Source organism: Camelus dromedarius, chromosome 17 (genome assembly GCF_036321535.1).
Source record: "Camelus dromedarius isolate mCamDro1 chromosome 17, mCamDro1.pat, whole genome shotgun sequence".
NCBI classification, from domain to species: domain Eukaryota; kingdom Metazoa; phylum Chordata; class Mammalia; order Artiodactyla; family Camelidae; genus Camelus; species Camelus dromedarius.
The window spans coordinates 4,116,461-4,143,962 of record NC_087452.1 but is presented as its reverse complement, the minus strand read 5'-3'; the positions used below and the strand labels follow the sequence as shown (position 1 = coordinate 4,143,962).

The 27,502-nt window shown below is 37.8% G+C and overlaps 1 protein-coding gene across 3 annotated transcripts in view; it reads right to left on the bottom strand.

Annotated features, from left to right (window-relative positions):
* RAF1 (Raf-1 proto-oncogene, serine/threonine kinase) overlaps window positions 1–27,194 on the bottom strand; it is a 59,401-nt gene extending 32,207 nt beyond the window's left edge. The window contains exons 1-2 of one of the 3 annotated variants that reach the window (XM_064496234.1): window positions 26,824–27,194; window positions 26,351–26,449 (exon numbers count right to left, since the gene is read on the bottom strand). The gene's annotated coding sequence lies outside the window, so the exon portion shown is untranslated. Of the gene's footprint in view, window positions 1–25,723; window positions 26,240–26,350; window positions 26,450–26,823 lie in introns of those variants that run through there. The other 2 variants (XM_031470933.2, XM_064496235.1) reach the window with 2 other exon arrangements.
* Between the last annotated feature and the right edge of the window lie 308 nt (window positions 27,195–27,502).

Below are 27,502 nucleotides of genomic sequence, written 5' to 3'. Positions count from 1 at the left end.
AGACCTTATTCAAATTTATTGTGAAGAGATCTACTTTAATGGATTCACTGGCAACAACCCAAGACAATTCTCCAACACAGATTAGGTTACATGGTTCACTAACTTTTAAATAATGTGACATTTTTAAGGCACAGAACTTATAGACTTATGGTTCTTACACTATGAAGTCTCTTTTACTAAATTGTTTTACCCTATGTTGAAGTTCTATTATTTCTTTCTCTCTCAAAATAGTCCCTTCTCTTTATCTTCTCATTTATCGCTTCTTACAATGATCTCTGTTGCTGTGAGGTCTTCTGTGTTCCTGTTCTTTTCTGCTTTTAAAGAAAATATCAAATAAGAGTGTGGTGTTAACTCTATTTCACTAAACTTAAAATGTAGATTCCACCCTCAATTTAAATCCTTCTCCAAAGTGTACACATCAAAGATTATACTCATTCATAGTATTTAACTTGTTTTTTTAACCATCTCTCTGGATGGCTTCAGAGATTCAATCTCTATATAGTATGAGAACCTTAAAATGTACGAAGTAGGTTTCTGCAAGTCTTTCTCTGAGGCAGCCCCTCAGTAGAATTCTGTACGCCTCTATTGAGGCTTTGGGTCCTCTGTGATGTTCTTCAGACAACACACTTAAAATTCTCCCTCATAAAGCTTCCCTTCTTTGCTCCCTATTCATAAAAAATATAAAAATTCATAAAAATTGCTCCCTCCTGTTTCTCATATTTATATTATACACATATATGTTATTAACTGCACTTCCTGCCCTGTACTGTAATAATTTATTTATATGTCTGCCTCCCGGCCTGACTGTAAGTTCCTTGAGGACAGAATAAATACATGCCTCTTTGTTCTCCCAGAACTTAGCATGACACCTGACTCAAAGGAGTTCTTCAATCTAGACTTCAAAACCAATGTGACGGTAATTGTAGAATCCACAACACATTAAATATTAAAATTGATGTCAATTATCCAGGGAAACGGCTACTTTAATATGTAACATAAAATTATAACCATAAGTGTCATAAAAAATACAAATATCTGACAGACTGGCTATGTGAACAATAGCAATATTAGTTTCTCTATTTTGACACCCGCTAAAACTCACTAGGCAACAAGATATAGTCACCAAAAAATGAATTCCTTAAAATTCTGTTACAAGTAAACAGCAAAAATGATCATATCAGCTAACAGCTGAGTTCTTTACATTTCAGTATCTGTAATACTTTTGAGCACATACTACAGTATGCATAATAATAGAGACTGTCACATTTCATTATATGTAGTAAGTATCAGTTTCTTATAAAAATTATGTCATTTAATCCTCCCAAGAACTCTGAGAGATACTATTATCTTGATTTTGAAGATGAGGAAACTGAGGCTCAAAGTTAAATAAAACTGTCCAAGATTACACAGTAAGAGAGCCAAGATTATCAACAGAATATTTAACGCCACAAGCACTCACAAGTTTTACCAGGGCTTTATCACATCATCATTCTTTATTCGTACAGCAGATAAGATCAGTGCTTTGTGGGGCAGGCAGTTGCTCACATGAAGTGCCAGATTTTAACCTTGTGGCTGCCGGGACTAGCTTCCTGATACTGGCTCTTTCCTTCCACTCTGGTAACTTGTTTTTATTACACTTCTATTTAAAATATGATATAGTTAAAATTGGGGAGGGGGATAAAGGGGAAAAGTTACCCATAATCTTATCCATCCTAACAAAACATTTTTTGGGTGTCACCTTCTAATATTAGAAGCACAATACATGGATATCTGTTCAAAATCTACCTCCACCTTTTATCAGCTGTGTGTGGCCTTCTGCCAAATTGCTTAACTTCCCCCACACCAATTTCTAATTCATCCTTAACCTATTTTTAAGTTGCAAAGTTTTTCAGATTGTAAATCTCTGAAATCAGAACACATCTTAAAAACAAAGGTGTGCCTTAGTTGTCCTAACAGAGAACCTGAAATGAACATCATCAGGGCTATCGGTACTTCGCTTAACACCCGAGGTGTGAGATTACTGAAGCAAAAGGTTAAGGATCGTGTGTAAGTGCTGCTACTTCATGTTTTTAATATTTTAAAACTAGTCTTGGGTGAATTTTTGTTTTTAAGATAAGCTTATTTTCTGAAGCAACTGGTTGCTATCAATTTTTTCTGATCTTTTTTTTTTTTTTTTTTTGGTTGGGGGAGAGGAGGGTAGGCTTAACCCGGAAAAGGAGGGTTGTGCTATTTCATTTTCTTAGAAGTGACAAAGGCTTCTAAAAGTTTAGAAAGGGTAAAGATACAGACTGATAAAGGCAACACCAGTGGGTGTAACTTTCATAAGAATTTCACATTAGGTCAGCTTTCTATCAGTAAATTAAGTGATAAGTGAGATTATTTTGTGTTTTTTACACTCCTTCGAAGAAAAGTAGAACTCAGTGTTCCCAAAGAGTTCCCTGAAACCCTTCTAATAAGAAGGCGCAGGTCTTTATTCCTACAAAAGGTAAAATGGAGGATATCTAGACAGCAGGATTTCAGGTGTAGCTGAGAACATGGATACTATTCTGAAAATACGCTAACTGTATGCCTGAAGGCAGAAACCAACTCTCCATAGCTGGGCAACCAGGCTCAAAGAAACTGACATGAATTCCCCATACCTTCTCATGAAGCTCAAAGACAACAAGCCTAACCTAAGCATTCAAAGATTCCAATCAGATGTTTGACTCTATCCTTTTAAAAATGAACAGACTATTATAAATCAATAAAAAATGTTAAAAAAACAAAAATAAAAAATAAAAAAGAACAGACTGCCAAGGATTACCAGACAGTTGAGGAAAGCCACTGACATGGATGATAAAGACCAAAACACATAGGAAAAAAAACACACAACTGAATGACTTGAGCTATCAGATTAACTGGAGTTATCAGAACAGAGTCCATCAAAATGCCTATCAAATTAAATTTTAAAGTAACAGGGTAACAAAAGATTCTATAAACTTCTAGAGAAAAAAATATAAGGGATCACGAATCAGAATGGCTTCAAATTTCTCAACACTGGAAGCTAGAAGACATAATGGAGCAAAGTCTTCTGAATTCTGAAGGAAAATTATTTCCAACTTAGAATAATCAGCAAAGCTACTATAAAAGACATTTTATGACATTTATTATCAAAAATACTGTACCCTATATGATCCCTTTCTCAAGGGGTCTGTTACATGAATAGGAGTAAATCAAGAGTGATGGGATATAGGGGAAACGGGCATGCAACATGGGAAAGAAAACAAAATCCCCAGGAGTCCAGTGGGGGAAGTCGCCGGATAACAACTGTGCATCAGGGACTAGAATCTGTAACTCTGGGACCCTTTCTAGAAACCTCAAACTACCACCAACAACACTCACCTACATGATGGCTTTTTCTTTTCTTCAGACACGAAGAGAGGGAGAGGGAAAGAGGGAAAGGGTGGAAGGAAACAGCTCACACTTTTTTAGGTTTTACATGATCCTATACCCCTTTAAGTACACTTTTCCTTGTAGAGGAGTCAATGAGACCTGTACTGGGTCTTGAGATATTGCAGGTGGTTGATCAATATGAATAAAACAGTCTAGTAGCCCAGGGTTTCCCAAAGCATGCACCATATATTATTCACGGTTTACAAAATGATTTTAGGGAATCTGTGGACATGACATAAAATAATGCTGAATCAATCAGACGAAGATTCAGATAAGGAACAAGTATCAGCGTACCTCTTTAACACTTATTAATCTCCCTTTTTAATTAAAAAAAAAAAAGTTTTAAACTCAAAATCACTGACCGACCATAATATCTAAGTAAAAATCAATATTGTTGTTTTTATTAAAACAGCAGCAAAGGAAACTAGTAATATACATGATCCTCTTCTCCTGGCAGCTTCTCCTGGGTTCATTTTGACTGTATTTTCAAAGTGCTTACAACATCGTTCCCTCCCTTTCTGTGCAAAAGAAATCAACACAAGACAGTGAGTCACTGCCACCCTCGCTACAGCACTGTTTCTAGCAAAGATGCTCGCACCTGCTTTGCTCCTGCAATTTAGGGTGATGCTACCACTCAGCTCTCATCTCTGTAACTCAACAGCCTCAAACTACTTCATTTTTTAAAGTTCCATATTTACTAAGTATGTATTTGTTAAGAATTTGAAGTGTCTTTTAAAGTATGCTAATACTTATATTTATATTAGAAGTCTTAAGTTCTGTAGATGCTAAGTGATCTGTCCTCATTTTGCCCGTGAGCACTGTTATTTTTGGTGTGTGACTTGGAAAAATATATATGGATTTTCAGAAGCATTTATCACATTATGGCAGAAATGCCTATATTGGTTTTCTATGTATGGTGGTATTTTAAAGCGTCCTTTGAAAAATAAATGCATTTAATTTTTAAAAGTGAACTACTTAAGAGAAAATATTAAGTAAATGATACTATATGTAGTTCTCTGTTCTAGTAAATGTCAGGGAGGTAGTACCTGAATAAATCAAATTGGTGAAACACTAGTCTAGCAGGGGCAATCCAGTCTTTAAATAAATGACTTAGTACTTTGCCATTACTTATCTGTCAGGCTTTTAAGCAAGTCTGATCAATAAAATCCTAGTAATCAAATGTAGAGTTTCTCAGCCTAATGCTTCTTCTCTCTTCCTCATAAAGAGACTTTCATTATTCTGCATTTCCAGGGGTTTCTTCTGTCTCCAACTGTATCTCCTCTACCTGCTTGCTGGCTTCTATTCTTCCTCCTGCTCCAACCATGGATGTACCTCAAGGTTTCTATGTCACTATACTTTGCAAGTGTTCCAGAGCCTTTCTATCCTGGACTATATACATTGCCTCCATCAATGAAAAGTGTGATTGACAACTCTGTTTTGTCTCTCAAACTCACACCCCTCTTCTGAGAACTTCCTTCTTTCACCCATAGGAATAAGCCCTGAGCAGCAATGTTTACATGTTTATTTATATACACAATCCTGTCCCTCTAGGCCCCACTACAGCTGAATGGAGCAAGGATCCAAGCTGGGAACTTGATTTGAAATTAAGAGACTAGACAGAATAGTCCTTTGAACTGGTAACAAGTAAACTCAGGAGCTGTAAGATGAGAATATTGGTCCAAGTATGTCCAAAGCAGTAAAAGCAAGTTTGCTGTTTAGACTGGCAATATTCTCCAAACTGACCTACAAATTCAATACAATCCCTATCAGAACAGGCTTCTTTGCTGGCTTCTTTGTAGAAACTGACATGCTGACCCTAAAATTCATATGAAAATTCAAGGAACCTAGAACAGACAAAATAATCTTGAAAAAGAACAAAGTTGTAGGAGTCACACTTCCCAATTTCAAAACTTCTCACACAAAGCTACAGTAACAAGATGGTGTGGTACTGGCATAAAGATAGACATATAGATCAATGGAACAGAACTGAGAATGGTGCCAAACAACTCAACAGTCCCAGTACAAACGATGCTGGGACAACTGGATATCCATATGCAAAAGAATGAAGTTGGACCCCTACTTCAGAGCATATACAAAAATTGACCCAATGGATGAAGACCTAAATACTGTTAAGAGCTAAACTATAAAACTATAAGCCACTTAAAAGAAAACAAAAGAGTAAATCTTGATGACCTTGGATTTGGCAGTGGCTTCTCAAGACATGACACTAAAAGCACAAGCAACAACAACAAAACAAAAAACAGGTAAATTGGGCTTCAGCAAAATTAAAACCTTTTGTGCTTCAAAGGACACTATCAAGAAAGTAAAAAGACAACCCAAAGAATGGGAGAAAATATCTGCAAATCATATACCTGATAAGAGACTTGCATCTAGAATATATTCTACAGAATAAGTAATTCTTACAACTCAATAATAAAAAAGACAACACAAGTCTATGACCATACCACCCTGAACACGCCCGATCTTGTCTAAAAAAGACAACTGAATTTAAAAATAGGCAAAGGATCTGAATAGACATTTTTCCAAAAAAGATACAGAAACAGCAGAACATGAAAAGAATATGAAAAGGTGTTCAACCTTACTAATCATTAGGAAAATGAAAGTCAAAACCACAACAGGATAGCACTTCACGTGGCTATTATCCAAAAGAGAGAGAGAGAGGGAGGGAGGGAGGAAATAAGTGTTGGCAAGGATGTGAAGAAACTACAATTCTTGTGCATTTCTGGTGGGAATGTAAAATGATGTAGCTGCTACAGAAAACAATACGCCAGTTCCTAAAAAAATTAAAATTGGAATTACTATATGATCCAGCAAGTCCATATCGGATATAGACCCCAAAGAATTGAAAGCAGGAACTCAAAATATTTTCACAATCATGTTCATAGCATTATTCACAATAGCCAAAAGGTAGAAGCAACCCAAGTGTCCACTGACCAGTGAACTGGTAACAAAACGTGCTGTATACATATACAAGGAAATAACATTCAGCCCTGAACAGCAAGAAGATTCTGATACATGCTACAACATGGATGAACCTTGAGGGCATCATGCTAAGTGAACTAAGCCGGTCATAAAGGCACATATTGTGTGATTCCACTTACATGATGTCCCTAGAGTAGTCCAATTCATAGAGAAATAAAGTAGAACGGTAGTTGGCAGGGGCTGGAAGGGGGAGTAGGGTGAGGAGTTTAAGAGTACAGGATTTCAGTCTGGGATACTGAAAAATTTCTGGAAATGGATGATGGTGATGGTTCCAACAATGTGAATGTACTTAACACCACTGAGCTGTGTGGTAACTTATGTATCTGATATATGGTGGTAAATTTATATAATGTCTACTTTACCACAATAAATTTTTTAAAAACAACGTTTGTAATTGCCTAAACCTACCATGTCATTAAAAGAAAAAAAAACATGTTGATCATTACAGGTCAAAACAATATTAAAGTAATTGATACAAAATTTAGAGGCAATGGGGAGGCCCATGTACATCCCTGGCTGGACTTTGTGGCTTCATCTCAAAAATCAGGTGCAAAGAACTAAATCAGACCTACTCCTAGCTTGGAGTCTCAAATGTGAACTCCAAATGTTATATCATCATCATCATCATCATCATCATCATCATCATCATCATCTCTGGTTACTTCCAATATCTCCAAATAAAACCTAATAAATCATTCTTGTACCTTCCAAAAACCTGCCCAGAGCAATAAAAATCATCAGGCTTCTCTTTCCCGCAGGGTGGAACTACAGGACCACAGGGTAGACCTGCAAGTTATTAGAATCTTAGAGCATCAGAATGGTCATAGCAGCATTACTCCTAATAGTCAAAACGTAGAAACAGCCCAAATGCTCATCAACTGATGAATGGATAAATAAAATGTAGTACAGCTGTCCTGAGAGATTGGTTCCAAGACCCGCTGCAGATGACAAAGTCCAAGGATGTCAAATTTCTTTTATAAAATGGCACAGAATTTGAATATAACCTACATCCTTCCATATACTTTAAATTATCTCTAGATTACTTACAATACTTAATACAATGTAAATGCTATGTAAATAGTGTAAAGAGTGTGGCAAACACAAGTTTCTTGGAGCTCTGTGGTGATGCTTTCAGGTAAGCAGCATTTCTCAGGGAAGCTCTTCAGAGTAAGGCGCCCCAAACATGACTTCATATCTCACTAGCCTCCAGTGAGTCACTAAACAAATCATGGTCCAAGTGGCTGGACTCTGCTGATTGATTTAGGCTAATGAGGCTCTGCACTAGAGCTGAAGATGGGGTCGAGCTCATTAAAACTGAACGGCTATGTGATAGGGAATAAGGGCTGACAGTTCCTCAGAGGAAAACAGGGGCTACAGTTACAATGAAAGAGAGAACAGAAACAAACAGGTGTCCACCTGACTGGTTTACAGGTGACAATCACCAAGATCAAGGGATTAAAGGAGAGAGCACAGAGAAATATCCTTAAATTGACCTACTGTGCATACTCTTAAAGGTATGATCAAAACTCAGGTGACACATTTAATTTCAAGCTTCTCAGACATTGCCACTGTTTATAAAACACACACACGACAAATCAAGCAAGCAACATAGGTCTTATTAAGCCCTCGTAAACTCTGTCCCTCAGCAAATCTCAGGGAAAGATCCTTGAGCAGGGAGCAGGCAAGGGGCATGATACCAGAAGTTTTCTTCTTTAGTTGCTTTTCTGGAACACATCTATCACTAGGACCAGGACAATAAAATTTCCAGAAAGTGAAATACAAGAAAATAATACAAAAGGAACAGACCTGACATACATAAAGAAAAACAAAAACTAGCGTATTTCAGGTATCCATGATGAGCTGGGCGCTGAGCATATAGGAGTTTATGTGCTATTTCATTTAATCCACATAACTCACTCCAAGGCAGACATTCTTAATCTCATTTAAGGATAAGGCTCAAAAAAGTTACATAATTTGCTTATCTGAGTTTAAATCTAGGCTCTGCAACCAACTACAAATGTGACCATAAATAAGGCACTACTTTTTTGGATCTACCTCCTCTGCAAAACCTGGAGTTCAAAGAGATGACCTACAATGATCCTTCTAGCTCTAACACCTTATTATAATTCTAATGTCATGAAAATCTAACATACATTAAAATTTTCTGGTGCAGAATATCCTTCCCTAGCTTTCCAAATAGACTATATCACAACCTTCTTTTAATGATTTGTAAATTACTATGATTAGTAACCTCTGGTTATTGACAGAATATAAATATTGTAGATTTTCCTAAAACAACAATTTTGCTCAGACTTGAGTGAGGGAGGTTAATATGGTAACTAATATTTTTAAATATTTCTATAACATACCTATAATGAAGTAAAATTAAAAACATTTAAGATGAAACATGACCTCAAAGAATTTTCAAGTTTAAAGAGTAGGAATTTAATCAAATATTGGTGGTAGTTTGATGGAAAGTTTCAAAAACAATAATAATGAATGTAACAGACAACAGAGTTCTGTGTCTTCTTAAGTATTCTTCGACACTTCTTGCACTCTGGTTGCCTATCACCATATTTACTTCTATTAACTCCCCTACTCCTCAGCATTTGCTGTTGACAACCTGACTTGAGAAAAAGAGACAATCAAGCCTGTGTATTAAGGAGCACAACAAGAAGAGAAAGAGCCATAGGGCCGAGCTCACTGTGTAATGAAAAGGCTTTAGTGTAGGCTTATTTGCAAGGTCAAAGCTACATTCCAGAAGATGAGGCTACCAAAAATCCAACATTCAGGTAAGCAAGGTCCGTCCTCCTACACACCTGGACGACAAAACTGTACAGACTGTTACAGTAAAATGTTTTTTTAACACCCAAATTATAAATTCTTAAAACTCCGTAAGAGCAGTGACTCAGCTTTGTTAACCTCTATACTCTTAACTCCCAGAAGAACACTTGGCAAGGAGCTGTTGAACGACTAAAGAAACTGAGCATGCGCTTTGAAGTCAAAGAGACCTGTTGATGAATAACCCTGGCTCTGTGGACCTGGGCAAAACACATCTAAACCTTAATTTCTGTATCTGTAAAATAAGCACAACTATATTTTAAGAGGTGTCTGTGATAAGTAAATAAACTACAAAGGATGCAAAACTCAATGTCTGGTACACTGTGGGCACTTAATCCATGACAGCTATTACTACATGATAGCTATATTACTGTTACCGGCAATAATATAACAGTGCTTACCTGCAGAACAAAGGAACCTTGATCTTATCCTTGATTCCTTTACTTTACTTTCCTCACCCACATTTCATCATCCATCATGTCCTGTCAGATCCTCCAAAATCCAACCATTTTAACATAACCCTGACCAGTCTAACCTAAAGCACCATCATCTCATACCTGGGTTACTCCAGGTGTCACTATGTCTACTCCCAATCCCACTAAACCTATTCTCTACCAAGTGACCTTAAAACACAAGTGTGGTCAGATTAACCCTAGTCCTCCATTGGTTCCTTATCATACTCAAAGCAAAACTCAAATTCTTTAACTACGACCCACAGGGCCTTACATGATGACCTGGTCTCTGTCTCCCTTCTCCCGCCCTTCTCTCTCTTGTTCACTTTACTTCTGTTATACTGACCTTCTTGCTGCTAGCTCACTTCTTGTCAATCATGTTTCCACTCAAATGTCACTCCTCAAAGGGGACCTCCTTGACCATCCTAAGTGTATCCTGTCTGTCTCCAACATTCTTCTCTCTTTACTCAGCTTTATTCTTTTCATAATACTTTACATCATCCAGAATAACACTTTAAAATTATATTAGGTATCTGCCTCCCCAATGACTACTGTCTGCCCACCCTACTAGACAGCATGCTCCAAGAGGCTAACTTCAGTTCACCCTCACAATCCCAACACCTTTAACAGTGCCTAGTATACAACAGGCCCTTAAAACACTTTCTGAATGAATAACAAATGCTGGCATCTGGATCCAATGAGCATGGAGTTCTAACAGAAATCATCAGTGCAGTCATTTATGAACCACACTACACTGAGGGGCTACGTTCTAGGCCTAGAACACTGACAACTGGAATTCTGCAACTGCAGAATCAGCACAGTACAACTACGGACTGCCTGTTGGATAAAGTCACCCCTAACAGTTCCATCAGACTGATGCCAAACAGACAAAAACCAGACGATCATACCCAGTTGAAGCCATCATGAAATTCTACTATGCTAGAGTTATTTCCAAAATTTGATTTACTAGTACTGTTTGGCATTTCCCTTCATAGCTGTTTTATTTTAAAAATAAAACCAAGTGCCATTCTTGTTCACCTGCTCTGTCACACTAAACTGTAAACATTTTCCACCTACAGGCACGTCCAATTTGTGCTAAATACACACTGCTGAAAATAAAAAGTGGTTTTAAACCACAGGGCCCCTACTAAAGAAATGAACAAATGTGGTTTTAAGTATGCAAGGGAATGTGTCACTCTAAAGAGAAGGATCTCAGATGGAGTGGAGGGGGCTGTTCACCTTAAAGGAAATACAATAATTAACAAATACCTGGGGTAACTGTCCCAAAACAAGAATGCTTTCTTAATCCTAACCAAGTAAGGCTAGTTGTAGTTGAGATTCTTTGATGTTTATCTAAAATATTCTTCATATACATAAATTGTCAACTATGAAACCAGTCAGCAAAGTTAAAGAGAAAAACAAAATTTTGTTACTGTTTCCAGCAATTTCAGAACATGCAAATGATAAAATGTGAGAAACTGCTACATTTTCACATCAGGTTTGCAAATGACTCTAGAATTAGATAGTAGTCACTAATTTCTCTGTATGTGCTATGGGTCAAATACCATAAGCCAACATGCTGTAGTCCTAAGAATCAGTCTTCATTTAGTAAATGGATGAAGTCCATTTCTCAATTAATAAAAACAAGGGACTGCTGAATGTCAACAAGTTTTACAGGGCACAGCTAATTAGATAATTTAAATGATAAATTTCTCAAACTCTTTTTTGAAGAATTCAAATACAGGAATGTTAAGAAAACTCAACTTCTACAGCAAATATGTATTTTTTTTCAAATCACGAACACATTCCTGAGGGTTTCCATGAGTAACATGCACCAGGACAGTCAATGAGCTTTCTGCTACATGCCAAGCAGAAAGCTCAGAAAAAAGAGAACAGAAGCAGAAGGCCAATGATTTTTATCTCACACTTTTAAGAAATAAGATCATCTTCTTAAAAGTCTAAACACTGGTAAAGCAAGGTACAAGCCCTCCCCATAATATTGCACCTCTGTCCTCAGGCAACAAATGAAATGGCCAGTAAGAGGCCAGTACCTACCACTCAATCCCCAGGCATTAGCAGAGAAGTCGCAAACACCCTGTTGGCTAAGGCAAAAAGCTGTACTGTATTTCCAGAGTCTGCAGAGCTCTTAACACCCTTCCCACAATCCTCATGCCCCAATGTACACAAAGCACCATGTGACTGAGAAACCGGTTCTAGCAGGTAGGAATACTTCGGGCAGGCAAACATGTTAAGGATGGAACAAAGTGGGTAAATATAGGAGCCATACTATGTTTGTGAAAACTGACTTGTTTAAAAATTTTAGAGGAACCAAGTTATTTCTTAATACAATTCCTAGCATGCTGTTGAGACGTGATCTCACAAAGGATACTTATATAATTTATTCTGAAGCTCATAATCCAGAATACCGGGTAGTGATAAAGGCATGTTAAACTCAACACATTCATTTCAGCCTTCTCACCCTGGGACCCAGCGCTAGCAGTAATCTGAGTGAATGGCTGCATTCAGAGGCATTTCTAAAAATGAATAAATACAGCCAGCTTAGTAAAAACAGTAATTAATAAGAAATTAATTACCCTGGGAGGGTCTTGTTGTTTTTGCTTTTTAAGTTTACCAGATACTATAAAAAGTGTTTTGAAAGCAAGACTGTTTCAGGAGCAAGATTATTAGGGAGCAGCACACAAAGTACTATTAAATAGCCCCAGGATAAGCCAAATCTGAGAGGGCTACAATTATGAAAATGTAACTACAGTACTTAGGATATAATTTTAAGTTATTTGAGTCCTATGCTTACGGCTCATCCTGCACCTTAAAGCCTAATCTGAGACATAAATATTTGACTGGAAATGCTATTCTATCTACTTCTGGACATACAGACCTCAGTACAGCACTCACTCAACACTTTTCATTGATGGTCTGGTCACAGCTCCTCTGCTATAGGGCCAGAATCGTCTGGACCATGGTAAGGAAAAACAATTATAACAACGCTGATTAATCCAGGAAGCTTTTCAGGAGTTCAGTGTACAAGAACCAAAAAGTCCTAAAACTTCTGCCTAAAAGAGTCAAGAAGCATCTGGACAAAACTGGGGTTAAGGTTGACATTGTTTTACCCTCTCTCTACCTCAGCCGAGCCAAGCAGTCAAATAAACTTTACCATCCCTTTCTACGGAGGGAAACTCATACACACACACACCAGTGTAAATATTCCACACAGAGACACTGAGCATTTTCTTCAAAATGGCTCAGCAAATCAGTATTTAAATTTAAAAATCAGTCTAAAAGATCTGACTTCTGAGTTTTTCTTCAAACACTATTTTTCACTTTCATTTCACTTAAAAATATTAAGAGTGGTAGAGCAAAATACCGAAGGTAGCCAGCACTTTGGTGTTAAACGAAGTTTTCAAGAGATTCTTAAACAATCTACCTAAAACCTAGTTTCTGAGAATGTAGTAATGTGTTCTGTGACTGGGATTGATTACGGAAAGTTTATTTCAGTTGGGAGAACTTAAAATTTTACAGAACTTTATTCAGCTCTCCTTTCCACTATCTCACAGGACGGTGAGAATTAAGCAGACTAAAGCAGGTATTACTCCCAGCTCTTCTATAGATGAAGAAAGCATGAAGCTCAAAGGTTTAGTGATGAAAGAGAAGCAAAACAAACAAAAAATTCAGGTCTTCAGATCCTAAATTACAGCTCTATTTTAACACACTGACCTAAAAAACAAAACAGAATCATTTAACATTGCTACCGTTACACTATTTTGAAATAAATGTTATTTATAAATAATGTATCAGACCTGTAAGTGGAACAAAGGAAAATACATGTCTTAGGTATCATAAGCAATTTAAATTTTCTTCTTATTTGAGATTTTTACTTCATTTCTAAATAATGATTTACTTTAAGTCTATTACCTTAGAGTAGTTGCAGATGAATACAACTCATACTTTCTCTCACGTGGACTTTGTTGCTTCTTATCCATTAAATGATACAGAATAGAGTGTATCAAAAGTATAATCTTTTTTTCCCAAGGGTCCATTAATGTTTTATTAAGGTTTTTCAAAAATATAATCTTTTATTCAGAAAGCTAACTTATAATCTGCAGCAAATGGATAAAGATGTAAGACAAATATAATGAAGTCTATAAACTACTTCTAGGTCATTCTTTTTTATCTTCACTGTAAAAATTTTCTCCCAAGAGTTGGTAATAAATATAGGTTAGATAAAATAAAATCTCCACGTAATTAGAAGGCTGCCGAACTACAAACCATGACTCACTAATTCTGAATGTTAGTCAATACAAAAGAATTCCTATACATCAAAATAACCTGGGCACTGCTCTAGAGTTAAAATTCTGTTGTAATATTTATTATCTAGCTGCTATGAGTTTCTCCTTGGTTTGAGAGCAGAGAAAGGAGGAAGAGGAACTGGTAGCAAGAGTTTTAAAAGTCTATGACTGGCAAAAATGACCTGAATATATTAAGGTGCATATACTTTTAAATAGCCTTTTGCTTACTGACATCTCAATTTATGATTTACTTGTATTTCATTCTCCTCCACTTGGCATGTTTTATAAGATGTGAGAATTAAGTAACATATGAAGTGCACAGTGTTGACCTGAGATAGTAAATGTGACCTATTATCATGACATACAACAATCAGGGACTCTTCTAGATAGCCCTTAAAGCGCCAACCTGCGTTTTTCTGAGTTCAAAGCCTAAAGCTCTTGGGAGGGGAAGGTATAGCTCAGCGGCAGAGCATGCACGCCGTCCTGGGTTCAGTCTCCAGCACCTCCGTTAAATAAATAAATAAACCAAACTTACTTTTAAAAATTAAAAAGCCTAAACCTCTTAACAACCACGTTACTGTGTTCCAAAATTAAGTCCCAGGTTCCAAAGTAATATCAACTGTTTACCTGTCACACTACGTGGGGGAGTAACACAGGCCAAATGCGATCTCGTTCACTTGCTCTTGCAGGTTGTCTCCGTGCTCCCAGAGAGCCTGTGCAGGGCCTGCATGGAGTAGTCCTCCCAGGGGCTTTACCCATTAGTCTATAACCCGGAACCCGAAAACAACAACACACTCCAAAATTACCTACAATTAATCAATGCAATTTTTCGGAAAATACCCCTCTCTGCTTGGATTTAGCATTTCCTCAAAAAGCTTCTTATTTTTATTTCTCCAGCACAGGAGAAATTTTAATACAAGATTTACTGTCAAAGATAAGCAAAATAAACCAAGTGTCATGTACAATTCATAGTGACAATGCTTAAAAGAAGTGTAAAATATACCATTTCACTGTTCTTTAAGTAAAATACAGTTAAAAGTAGCTCTATTAACTACATATGGCTTACAATTTTATTTAAAGTATATGTCAGTTCATATTTTAATCAGTTAACTAAAATATTTTAACACTGTATCTTTCTAAGTCAGAAAATTAGAAAGTAGGCTGGGTGTATGGAGAAATGGTAGCAATGAAACAAAGTACATAATTTGTCATGAGTCCAACAGCCATTCTGAACAGAACACTAACACTATTTCCATGACTTGTGTCTACTCAGTTTTGATTACTTAATTGTATACTGAACTATTAAAATGATAAAAGCCAATAAATCATTTTAGAAATCTTTCCACTAAGCTCACTTTTCAGAGTATTAACCTGTCATATAAAATTCCAAGCATCTTAAACACTCTCACAAGAATTGGTAAAATTCGCACAGAACTTTCCAAAGAGGAAGTCTCTCCATTAAATGGTAAATGTTTAAGACAAAACATTAGGTGGGTATCCCTAATCATCTCAAACTTTAGATTAAAGGCTTTAGTGTGAGCCCACAATTGTTTTATATAAATGTAAGTAACAAATAGGTCCTAGAAGTTTATGAAATTTTGATTAGTGGTGAAGAGAAGTATTTTTTAAAATGAATATTTCTAAAATGCTATTTTAAACTCGATCCCTAAACTAAATATGTATTATTTAAAGAAAAGTTTTCACACACAAAGTCACAACAAAATGATTCCTTATCACCTTACAGAAAAAAAGTAATGGAAATAATTATTTCTATTCAGGTCAACAAAAGTTTAGGAAAGATAACCCTTCAAAAGGGATGTCTCTGAGGGCCTTATGAAAAAGAAGTTCTTGTAGAGGCAAATTAGGTTAAGACTTGATCCTTGCCCTCAATAATTTTATAATTTAGTTGAAGAAGTAAGACAGAGATGAGGTGGAGTTAATAGCATAAAGCCTACAAGAAGGAAACGGAACTACCCTAAGTTATAAAGAAATGTATGAAGCAGAGGGCCTTCCCAGAACCCGAACAGAAACAGGAAGTTTGCACCACACTTGGGGGTTAAATTCTAAGGTGCAGATAGGATGTAGGATGAAGCTAAAACTAACCCAGAAAATCCCTTAGTCTCTTGTTAAGCAGATGGCCCATGTTTAGGTTTTTTACTCCATCTCTCTACTTCTTCCTTTTTAAAATAAGGATCATAATGTACCTACTATGTCAAGCTGATGGAAGGGTTAAGAATTAAACTAAACTCTTAAAAGAACTGAGCAGGTAGTAGTCAGTTGATAAAGGTAAGCTATTATCTTTAGGGACCTTTTTTTAATGCATCTTTAAACAAAAGAATTACACTCAATTTTAAGATGGTCAAACTATAAGGCTAGGGAGAACTGAGAATGACAAAAGAATAGATTCACTTTCTTCAATTGCAATAAAAAACTCAAAAGAACACATACTCAGTATGAGGAATGGTGGCTAAAATTTCCTGCGCTATTAAAAAATATTTTTTTGGCAGATCAAAAAAAATAGTTAAATACTCATTATTTTAATGTACGTATAATGCAACTTGACACTTCATTTCTCCTTTAAGTTCATTCCTTTCTTCAGTCCAGTCTTGGTCCATCTGAGGAACTGGGTGATCAATTTTTTAAAATTATACCACGCTTCCTTTAAGGATTAAGTGTTTTGTTCTTTTTTTTTTTTTTTTAAATTCAGTTGGTCACACCACACTGGAAAAAAACCCACCCTCACACATAAAGTTTCTGCTGAACAGACATGCTCAAACACTTAAAAATAAAACGTCATCTCATCCAAACTAGGCAACAATAACATGTCTAGTTTGGAAATGGCTTAGGCTTCAGTTTCCCAACCAGTCCAAAAGGGCACTCTGATGCACTGCAAGGTGGTATGTGTGTCAATATTTTGAGTTTCCTCACTCCTCTTTCTCAATTTCTGACCACAAACTGGTAACTTCATCAGATGACTGGCCAGCATAAACGCACATAAAGAAATGTGATACTCTACCCTTCTAAGAGTTAGCAAGCAGGGCTGCCCAAGTTTAAAAAAGATTCTAACTTTTTCAAAAGATCATTAATTTTATAATATAAATTAAAAAATCAGTTCAAAACAATTATGTTAAAGCAATCAGTTCCACAATGAAAAACCTCTGGAGCCAATTTTGTTTTTAACTCTTAGTTTTTCATTATTTTCATCTTAAGTTACTTTGTCTGAACCTTTTTTATCCCAGTTTTTACTTTTCATCTCCAAATCAGTCACTGTTTCTTCATTTAGGCAGTGACTGCTCATTTTAAAACAAACAGCCATTTACAAAGTATACCATTAACACAAGTGCCAAAACACACCATGCACAAAGAAAATATGGTTTAGGTATCACTCTGAAGGCCAGGTAATGATGGAGTGAAAAATGGCTACATACTAAAAGAAAAAGGAGGGGGAATAAAAATCACCTAGATATCTCACCCTAAATTAATGCCTGGAAACACTGACAACCTTGTACCACTAATTTCTGTTCCACATAAAAGGCATGAGTTTCAGTGATAAATCCTGTATAACCAACAAATAATTTTAAAAATAGCATTAGCATTCCTCAAAAATAAAGACACGAAATATAAAATAAGTGAATTCACTACTCTGTACACTGGCATCATCTCTCACTTGAGCAGATAGATTTATCCTCAGGATACAGAGGTACTCTGTCATGTTTCCAACTTGCTGACACTATTTCAAGAAGTAACCGTCCAATTTGGCCAGTTCTCCTATTATTCTTTCTGAAGTCAATGGCTTTCATATAGAAAGATCCCCTAGTCTTTAATGGTACCCTCAAAGGTTAGTACCTTGGCTTTCTTAAAGAACTCGTAAGAATTACCATAAGGTACCTATAAAATTGATAGTATGATTTGTTTTCCATACAGTATTTTAAATCAACTTCTCAAGAATAATTGAAAAGACAGGTGCAGAAGTTTTCTCTGTAAATTAGCCATTAGTTCATTAAAGTTCTAAATTATACTCAGCTACTTGGCCACAGGATTAAAAAACAGAATATGAAAATTATACACTATGTAATTATACACTAAAGTATGAATGCCTTAAGGAAAACAACTATATGTAGTTCCTACATCTTGTTACACCCCACCATCCAGCATAGCACCTTGCACAAAATTAGATGCACAAATATCTGAATAAAATATTAATGGAGAAAAGATATAATTACAATATTTATCCTAACCCTTTCTCATGGAGTTTGAATCACTATCTACCACATAACAGTACTGATGTGTATATGTAATCCAGAGAACCAGAATGCCTCTTTATATACTGCAACCTGGCAAAGAACTGAGTAGAAAAGAGTAAGGAGCTCTATCATTTTCTAAAAATCTATTTCAACTGCTAGCTGCTTTGAAGAATGTAAAGTTCAGAAAGACAACTCTTCCAGGAGGTTTTAAAGTAAAGAAAAAAAAATCACCATTTACTGAAGACTGACTATGTACTGAGAGCTTTCAGGATGACAGGTAGGCCTACAACAAAATGTGGCACCTTTTTCTGTTGTGATGGGGGAGGGGTAACTTCTTAAGAAAACTGTAAGAATTAGAAGGGTGGAAAGGTCACTCCAAGACTGACTGGAGGAAGAGGTAGGCAATAAAGGATGTTTCACTAGTATCTAAACTTGAAGAGGTAGGTAGCATTTTAATACATGCATGTAAACGATTTTCTTTATAAAAATGGGACATTATTGTACATATTTTAGTGCCCTTTTTTTTATTATCATTATCACCCAGGGTTAACTGAAATCGTCATTCACAGGGGACAATGTATTTTAGATTAAAAGGGTATGAAGGTATAAAGAAGGTAACTACAACAACTATGTGTACCAGCTTATCGAAAATCTTTTTTTCAAAAAAGATGACTAGTTGTATAATTAATTCAACTCTTTGAAGAACATTATATACAAATATATTTATAAGGGAGAAAAAAGTCCATCAGATGCAAATAGAGCCAACTTTCTAAGCTTCCTGTTTGCCCATTCAATCTAATTAGCAGTAAGAAAAACGTCTAGGGCCACTTCATATTCATTAGGACAGTTACCAGAAAACAGAAAACAACAAATGTAGGCAAGAATGCAGAGAAACTGGAACCCTCATGCACTGCTGGTGGGAATGTAAATGGTGCAGCTGCTGTGGAAAATAATTTTGCAGTTCCTCAAAAGTTGAACAGAATTACCATACCATCCAATAATTCCATTCCTAGGTATATACTAAAAAGAAATGAAAGCAGAGACTCAAACAGATACCTGTAAACACAATGTTCACAGCATCATTATCAACAACAGCCAAAATGTAGAACCCAAGAGTTCATCAACTGTTGAATGGATAAACAAAGTATTTTATGTGTGCCCATGCACATGTGCATACACACAAAATATATATGTAATGGAGTATTATTTGGCCATAAAAGGAATAAAGTCTGATACACAGTATAATATGGATAAACCGTGAAAACACAGTAAGTGAAATACGCCAGATACAAAACTATAAATATTGTATGAGTCCCCTTATGTGAGATGTTGGAATAGGCAAATTTATAGAGAGAAAGCAGAAGAGGGTTTCCCAGAGGCTGAAGGCAGGGAGGAATGAGGAGTTATTGTATAATTGGTCAGGGTTCTGTTTGGGATGACGAAAAAATTCTGGAAATAGATTAGTGGTCATGGATGCACAACACTGGGAATATACTTAATGCCACTGAATAGCACACTTGAACATGGTTAAAATGGTAAACTTTATGTTATATATAGTTTACCACCACCCCCAAAAGCAAGACTAAGGGGCCCATTCTGCATTGTCAGATAGCTAGATAAATACTAGTCACTCTGAAGGACATGACCTCCATTCTCACAACTGACACCTCTCTGATTCCAGTCCAGGCTAAGATCAAGGAAGGTAGAAGAGGATCATCTATCCTCTCATTCTCTCTGGCTGAAAACTTCCTCCATGTATAAAGTCTATGAATGCAGAAGAAAAGAGCCAGCATGGCAAGAGCAGCTGGAACCAACGAGCCAGTGAGCTGCTAACGCAGGCAAATGTCCTCAAGGAGCCAGCAGTGAGAACCTAGAGCACTCTACAGATAATGCCCAATAGAGGGGGAAGCTAAGCAAGGTAATTCCTTCAAAAGATGTCCTGAATTACAAAGTTCGGAGCGTGAGCTTAGTAAATAGTGTATCCTCTTAATTGTAAACATCTGTGTGTGGGTGATGAGCAACAGGAAGGCACTAAACCCACAGGTGATTAACCTGTGAATCTCTACTCATTCAATTAACATTTGTTATATAATCAAGACAGTTTTAAGAAGTAGAGATTTAGTGGGGGAGGATATAGCTCGTGGTAAAGCTCGTACTTAGCAATTACGACGGTCCTGGGTTCAATCTCCAGTACTTTCATTAAAATAAATATGTAAATAAACCTAATTACCTTCTCCCCAAAATAAATTAAGTTAAAAAATGTGAAATGACTGTTCATACAGCAGAAAAACAATTAAAAAAAGAAGTAGAGATTTATAAACAAGACACGCCTCACCTCTAAGAAGCTTAAGTCTAGCCAGAAATGTAAGACATCTATACAAAAAATTCAATTCAATAAACATCATTTAGCACCTTAAATTCAATAAATTGAACTGCAATCAGGGGGACCAGCCACTGTGCTAAACTCTGGGTATTCAAAGGTGATTAAGATATAGTCCTCCAAGAAAAGATGAGAGAAGTAATCAAATACTTTTACTGTGTGCATGTGATCAAGTCCTGTTTATTTTAGAAGCATACTAAAGCAATAAATACTTTAATAAAATGCATGTCACAATAAATATATATAAAGTCTATAGCGCACACTACCAAAAAAGTACTTACACAAAGCATTTAGGTTTATATTATAAAATGCAGTATTAAGTGTTGTAATTTAGATTCAATATTTTCACCAAAGCACAGAGGCCTGGTTCCTGAGCTACCCAAATTTTTTCACAAATATCAATAAATAAGGAATTGCACATTGAGTAGGAAGCATTAATTTGAGTTTATAATCTAATGAGATGATAAGCTCACAAATGACCAAACAATAAAGACCGTAAGAAAAATACAAAGGATTTTAAGGTGGGACTCAAGGAAGGAAACACAACAATGACGAGCGAGAAAGAGAGAAAAAGATCAGGAAATAATATGTAGAAGATGGTGTTCAAAAAGGCACTTAAAAGAGGAACATAAAAGTGAGGCAATCGAGTCAATCTCTCCTCATAAGGTCACTGACAGCAGGAACTTGCCTTATTCACTCTCCACACCAGCCTGCACCTACTTAGGTGCTAAAAAAAAAAATACTTCTGAATTCCACTGAAGACAGTAAGATAAAACCATGTTAGCAAGACATAAAGCAAGAACTGTACGCTTAGTCTGAAAACCAATGGAGACTCCTGGACAATATGCCAAAGGAAGTAAGGCCAGCATATCTACACCTGAATATTCTTGCATCGTCATAAAAGAAGCTATGTAAAAACCCCATAACATATCTCCCTGCGTGTAAGAAAGCTGGGTATCCGGGAAACAAAGGTGAAAGCTGAATTACTCTGCACAGTTTACCTGTAACCTTTGAATTTTGTGGCATGTCACAGTATTATCTAAACAAGACATTAATGAGACTTAATTTTTAAGATTCTACACATTAAAAAAGATAATCTGGCAGTACTGTGGAAAATGCACTTGCATGGGAAGAAATCAGAAAAAGGAGTTCAGTTCAAAGGCTCTAATAACAGTCAAGGCAAAAACAGCAATAAAAGCCTGAAGTAATCTGGAGGAAGCAGAAAACAGCTGAAAGAAGCTCAAAAATATAGTTGTCAGTATAATCTGACAGTGACACAAGGGCCCATACCATGAACAGAATTAACTTGACTTTATTGTTATGTATTTTCTATTATAAAAGCAATATATTCAGAGAATACGTAAAGTATAAAGAGAAACATGACCTTACTTCTACTGTTTAACAACCACTGTTAACATCTACGTGCGTTTTCTCCTATGTGTAGGTTCTGAGTTTTTTAAACAGCTTGAGATATAGTTCACATACTATATAACTCACCCATTTAAAGTGTACAATTCAACGGCTTTTATTATGTTCACAGAGTTATGTGCATTCACCTCCACAATCAATTTTATTTTTACTTTATTTCACAATCTATTTTAGAACATTTTCATCACCCCAAAAAGAAACCTCTCCATCACAGTCACTGCCCATTCCCCACTCCCTCCAGCCACTAGCAACCACTAATCTACTTTCTGTCTCTGCAGATTTGCCTATTCGGGACATTACGCATAAACAGAATCATACAATATGCAGTCTTTTCTAACTGGCTTCTTTCATTTAACATAATGCTTGCAAGGCTTATACGTGTTGGAGAATGTTATCGTATCAGTACATCATTTCTTTTTATTACTGAATAATATTTCATTGTATTAAGTTCTGTGGTTTTTTTAACACAACTGTAATTATTCAGATATAGCATTTCCCATGTCATAAATGCTTCATATATGCCATAGTTAATGAAAAGCACAGTGCCCCATCAAGCAGCTATACCACAGTTTAATCGTTTTATTATTGTCAGACTTTTGAACTTTTTCCAGTTTTTTCTATGATAAACAAAATTTCTTAACTGCAAATGCAAACGGGAGCTCCTTTCTGAATGATCTATTTGGATGCAGGGAAATGCCTCTCCCAGAACCTCTGAGCTTCCCAATGAGATTTGCCACAGAGAACAAGAGTCAAGTTCTTCTAGGGAAAACTCAGGATTTCACCTGTTCCAAATCTAGGTAAAGGTCAGATGTTAAAAGTTATCTAAGATTGAAAAGGATGCCACCGTAATTCCCAGATTAAAAATGAAAACTCATAATTTTAAAGACATATTAATTACTATAGTTAAACATTAACAAATGTACATGGAGAAAGATAAATGCTTTGTCCAACTGTGATACTCAGTATTAAGTAACTTCAGAGAAGTCAGACCACTTCTGCCTTCCTTAGGAGGCTGGAAGACAATTAACAGGAGAGAACATCTTGACTAAAACAGTAAAGAGGTACTTACTCTTGCTACTGAACGATAGCAAATGAAATCCAACAGGTAGAAAGAGGAAAAAGATGTCACCAGTATAGTTTACAAGGGCCCTCAGAAAAAAATCAGACATATTTAGTTCCCTTAAAACACTGGCTGTCATTGCCTGCAGCTTCCCATTCATTAACCAAAAATGTAAGCAATCTGTACATCACAAAGGTTTTAATTCCAAACTAGTTTTAGGATTGTTAATCCTCACCCAGGAAAATCTCTTAGAATCTGGTCTAAAAATAAAACTGTGTGTCAAGTGTTCCTCAAAAAAAAACTATGTACACTGATTGGAATGTGAAGCAATTAACACACTTCTTGAGTGATTTGCCAAAGAGACTTGAGATAGCCAGGGCCAAAACGAGTAACAAAGAAACAACACCCACTTGACATTTTCCTTGATTAAACTGAGATTCTAGGAGTAATTTTAGAAGAAAAGCTAACAGATCAGAAGTTAACTAGTAAAATCACTGAGAGCTACACAAATATTCTGAGAGAAATGGAGGAACAGAATGACTCAACCACTGTAAAATTCAAGATGAAAACTTTGACATGTAACTAAGAAATTCTTACTCACAACTTAAAGGCAAGAATAGAATACACAACCATTACTATCATGAGGATTATAGGCAAGGGAGTTGAGCCCTATTCCAGAAATACTAACTGAATTACAACACAAACACCTAGTATTACATTCTGAATCTAGTCAGTTTAGGAAATAAGAATTCTTATACACCCATACACAAAAATATATACACACACGACAACCTAAATCCTGTAAACAATCTCATCCTAAATGAACACAGTGTTCCTTGATTTTCCACTTAATTTAAGTCAAGGTGAGCAATTTTCCAACTAGTCATTGGTTTTGAAGTGACTTCCAAGATTAAAAAAAAAAAACCTTTTCAAGTCAGAGCTCGATTTTGTGGTTTCATAAATCCCCCACTGTCATATCAGTCCACTGCCTTTCAAAGGCAATATTTAAAATTCTCTTCTGCAAGTCAATTATTAAGGCATGCTGTTTGACTAACAAACTGCTCCCAAGACCAGGCTTATTATGTATGGTCTATGATGTTCCTAACATGCAAACCCAAGCACTCCCCCACGTAACATTTTTCTATTTTTAGGCAGCAGGTCATTAACAAAGTTTTACCTGAAATTAAAATGTGATAGAATCATACATCTACTACTAACAGACAACTTGAAATAGTAACTACAAGTTATTAATTATATTTTCCATTTAATAAGTAATCTAGTGCTTCTGAGAAAGTCCAATTTAACTTCCAAGAAGTTGTTGTTTAATCTTCAGAGCAAACTACCTACTTTGGATTTCACAAAGGCATGTTTTAAACTAAAAGCAACTAGGTTCAGAGTTGTAACATAATACTTAATGTTTAACCATTCTCCATTTCATCTTGTAGATACTTTTCATCATAAATGACCAGCTTAACCTGCTTCTCGCTGTTTTCTTCTGCTAAACCAAATCTCATAAAACACGTTATAATGAATTTCAGTCAAGCCTTCTACTTTGAAGGCATACATATCTTTTAAACTACTGACAGGAATTTAACAAGACTAAGCAACTCCATTACAACTTGTATCACAAACACCACATACCTAAAAGATAAATTTTACAACAGAAATAGTAACAGGTTAATTTTCCCAAGTATCCAGTGTTCAACTGGGTCAAATGGTTCTGTTGCATTTTAAACAGCTTAGCCCTTGAAGTGATAAGGGTGAAAACAAGCCAAAAGAATTCTAGTGTTCTTCAGTGGTATATAATCATCACAACCCAAGAAAGATTTGGGAAATGCTAGCTGAAGTCTGTTAATTTATAATAATCACTTTAGCACAAGCATTAGTCACAACAATACAGCTCTCTGGGGAAAATTATGTTCATAGAGCTAAAGACTTTATAACAGAAGTGGAATCCACGGAATCAATCTAAACAAACAATTTACCATGTAAAACATTTAGTAAACTAAAAATACTCACATTTTACACTTTTTCAGATGTTTCACATATTCTGCCAATTTCTATATGACTGAGGAACATTGGTTTATATTCTCAACAGCCATTTAAAATGTCGTACTGGTAGAGTGTACTAAATTTATAAAAACATTTTTGTGAGCAAGTGTAACTTTAGAAGAATCTTTCGCGAGAACCCTCGGAATGTGAGTTCAGTTCATTCGCCAGTGTCAATGCAAAACAACTGACATAAAGCACTTGTCAAAACGTTCTTAGCTGGGTTTAACAAAGTCAATCTTTTCAATTACTGTCAGCTTTAACATCATCAAGAAGAGGAAACTCAGTCATCAGCAAGAAAAAACAATCAGCAACCCTCATTTAAAATAATCCAAATTAAATCAACCAGCTCACTACCTTCAACAAAGACTCTACACAATCTAGCCAACTTTTGTTTTAGACCCTCATCTCTCACCACTTCCTTCCTGCACCCCAGATTGCTTGCTGCTCCCCCAACTCATCCCAACTGAGTGTCTCCGTGCCTACGGACCAGTGTTCCTCAGCATAGCATGCTGTCTCCTTCTCCTTACCTGATGAGCACTTACTCATCAGTCCAGAACTCAGCACGAAAGTCCCCTCCAGTGTACAAGCTTCTTCAGCTCCCCCAGGCGAAACTGCTTGTTCCAAATTCTCAAGACACTTGCTAAGTCCATTCTTATCACAGCGCATTGTTCTCACGCCTTGGGAGCGAACGGAGGGCAGGCTCCCTCCACTCAGCCCAGAGAGGACAAGACAGGCAGAAATACTCAATGAACGTGAGCTGAATCCATTCGCGACTTAGACTGAGTGATCCTCTAGAACCCGGTCCCATCTCAAGGTGATATGGGAGAGCCTACCCATTCTTCCCACCCGAGAATGAATACCAGAGGGCACACCCAGAACCCGTGAAAGAGAACAATGAATGAACACAGCCGCCTCGCCTCCCGTGATGTCCAAACTCCGCTCTCTGGGCATCGACTAGCTCTGCAGAGCCTCTGCAGCTGCAGAACTGAAGCGTTCTGGCGGCTCTCACTTCACACAAAAGGCAGCCCTCGATCTTCATTCCAAAGCATCCCGGGGCCAATCGTCAGTATAAGCATCCCAAACCTTTCATTAGTAACCCACAGAGTCCTGAAACCCAAGGGGAGGCCCCAGTGCCTTGCTGGTGGAGCACTGACCCATTTCCTCCTCGCGTTCCCGACTGCTCTCATCTTCCCGAAAAGGGTATCACTTGTGTGACGGACCCTGGGAAAAGCTGCAAGCCCAGGTCCCCCACTCTGCCGCGAGAAAGAAAAGAAATTAGCCCAGCTGAGTGACAACACAGATCCGAGGCAGCTCTGGGCGGATCTTCCCATTGCCCAAGTATAAGGAATGTGCACCGGGTACAGAGGTGGCGCTGGCTCGTTTCCCCGAAACACAAGGAAATCTGAGCGGGGATGTGGGAACTCGGCTCGCCGGCCATGACACCGGGCCCCAGGGCCCTCGCCCGCCCAGCGCCACCCGGAGTGACAGCGGCCTGGCCCGGGCCCTCCGCCCCGCACTCGCGGGGCCACTCCGTCAGCGCCGCCCAAGCCGGACCGCCGGGGAACCCGGCCCCCTCAGCCCCGCCGCCCGGCTCCTCCGGCATCCGGGGCTCGGCCCTGCCGCCTACCTGAGGGAGAGGGGCCGCCTCCGTGTCCAGTCGTCCGGCGGCGGCGTCTGGTCCGCTCCTCCTCCCCGCGGCGGGTGAGGGAGCGGGAGGCGGTCACATTCGGCGCGTCCCCAGCCCAGGGGACGGGGCCCCGGGCAGCCCCTGCATCGTCACACTCGCGCTCCGCGCCTCAGGGCACACGCCCCAAAGCCCGGCCAGCTGGCCCTCTTCGGGGCCCAAGAAGAGCGGCAGGGAAGCCTTCGCGTCTCACACTCGTTCTCGTCTTACTCCCGCCATCTAAGATGGCGGCCCCAGCGCCCGTGATGAAGAGTCTCGGGCGGCCCCGGCAAGCGAGCCCTCCGCTCGGTGCTCCTCCCCCCGACCTGCGGCTCCACCAGCTCTATGCTTCGCGAGCCCGTTTCGCCGCCGACTTCAAACTTGGCTCGGGCATCCATCGCTCTGGCCTGAACTCAGGCCCCGCCTCCCAGGGGCGTGGCCTGGAGATGGCGCTGGTCGCCATTTTGGATTCGGGAAGGCTGTGGGGCGGGTTCTGATCGGCACCTGGAGAGGAGATGGAACGGGGCAGGCGGTTGGCCGCCCCGAAGGGGTCTGAGGCCTAGAAGGGGGCGGAAGGCCGGCCTGCCGGCATCACAAGGCCCAGAGATAACCAGATATGCCGAGAACTCACAGCTTAGAGGAC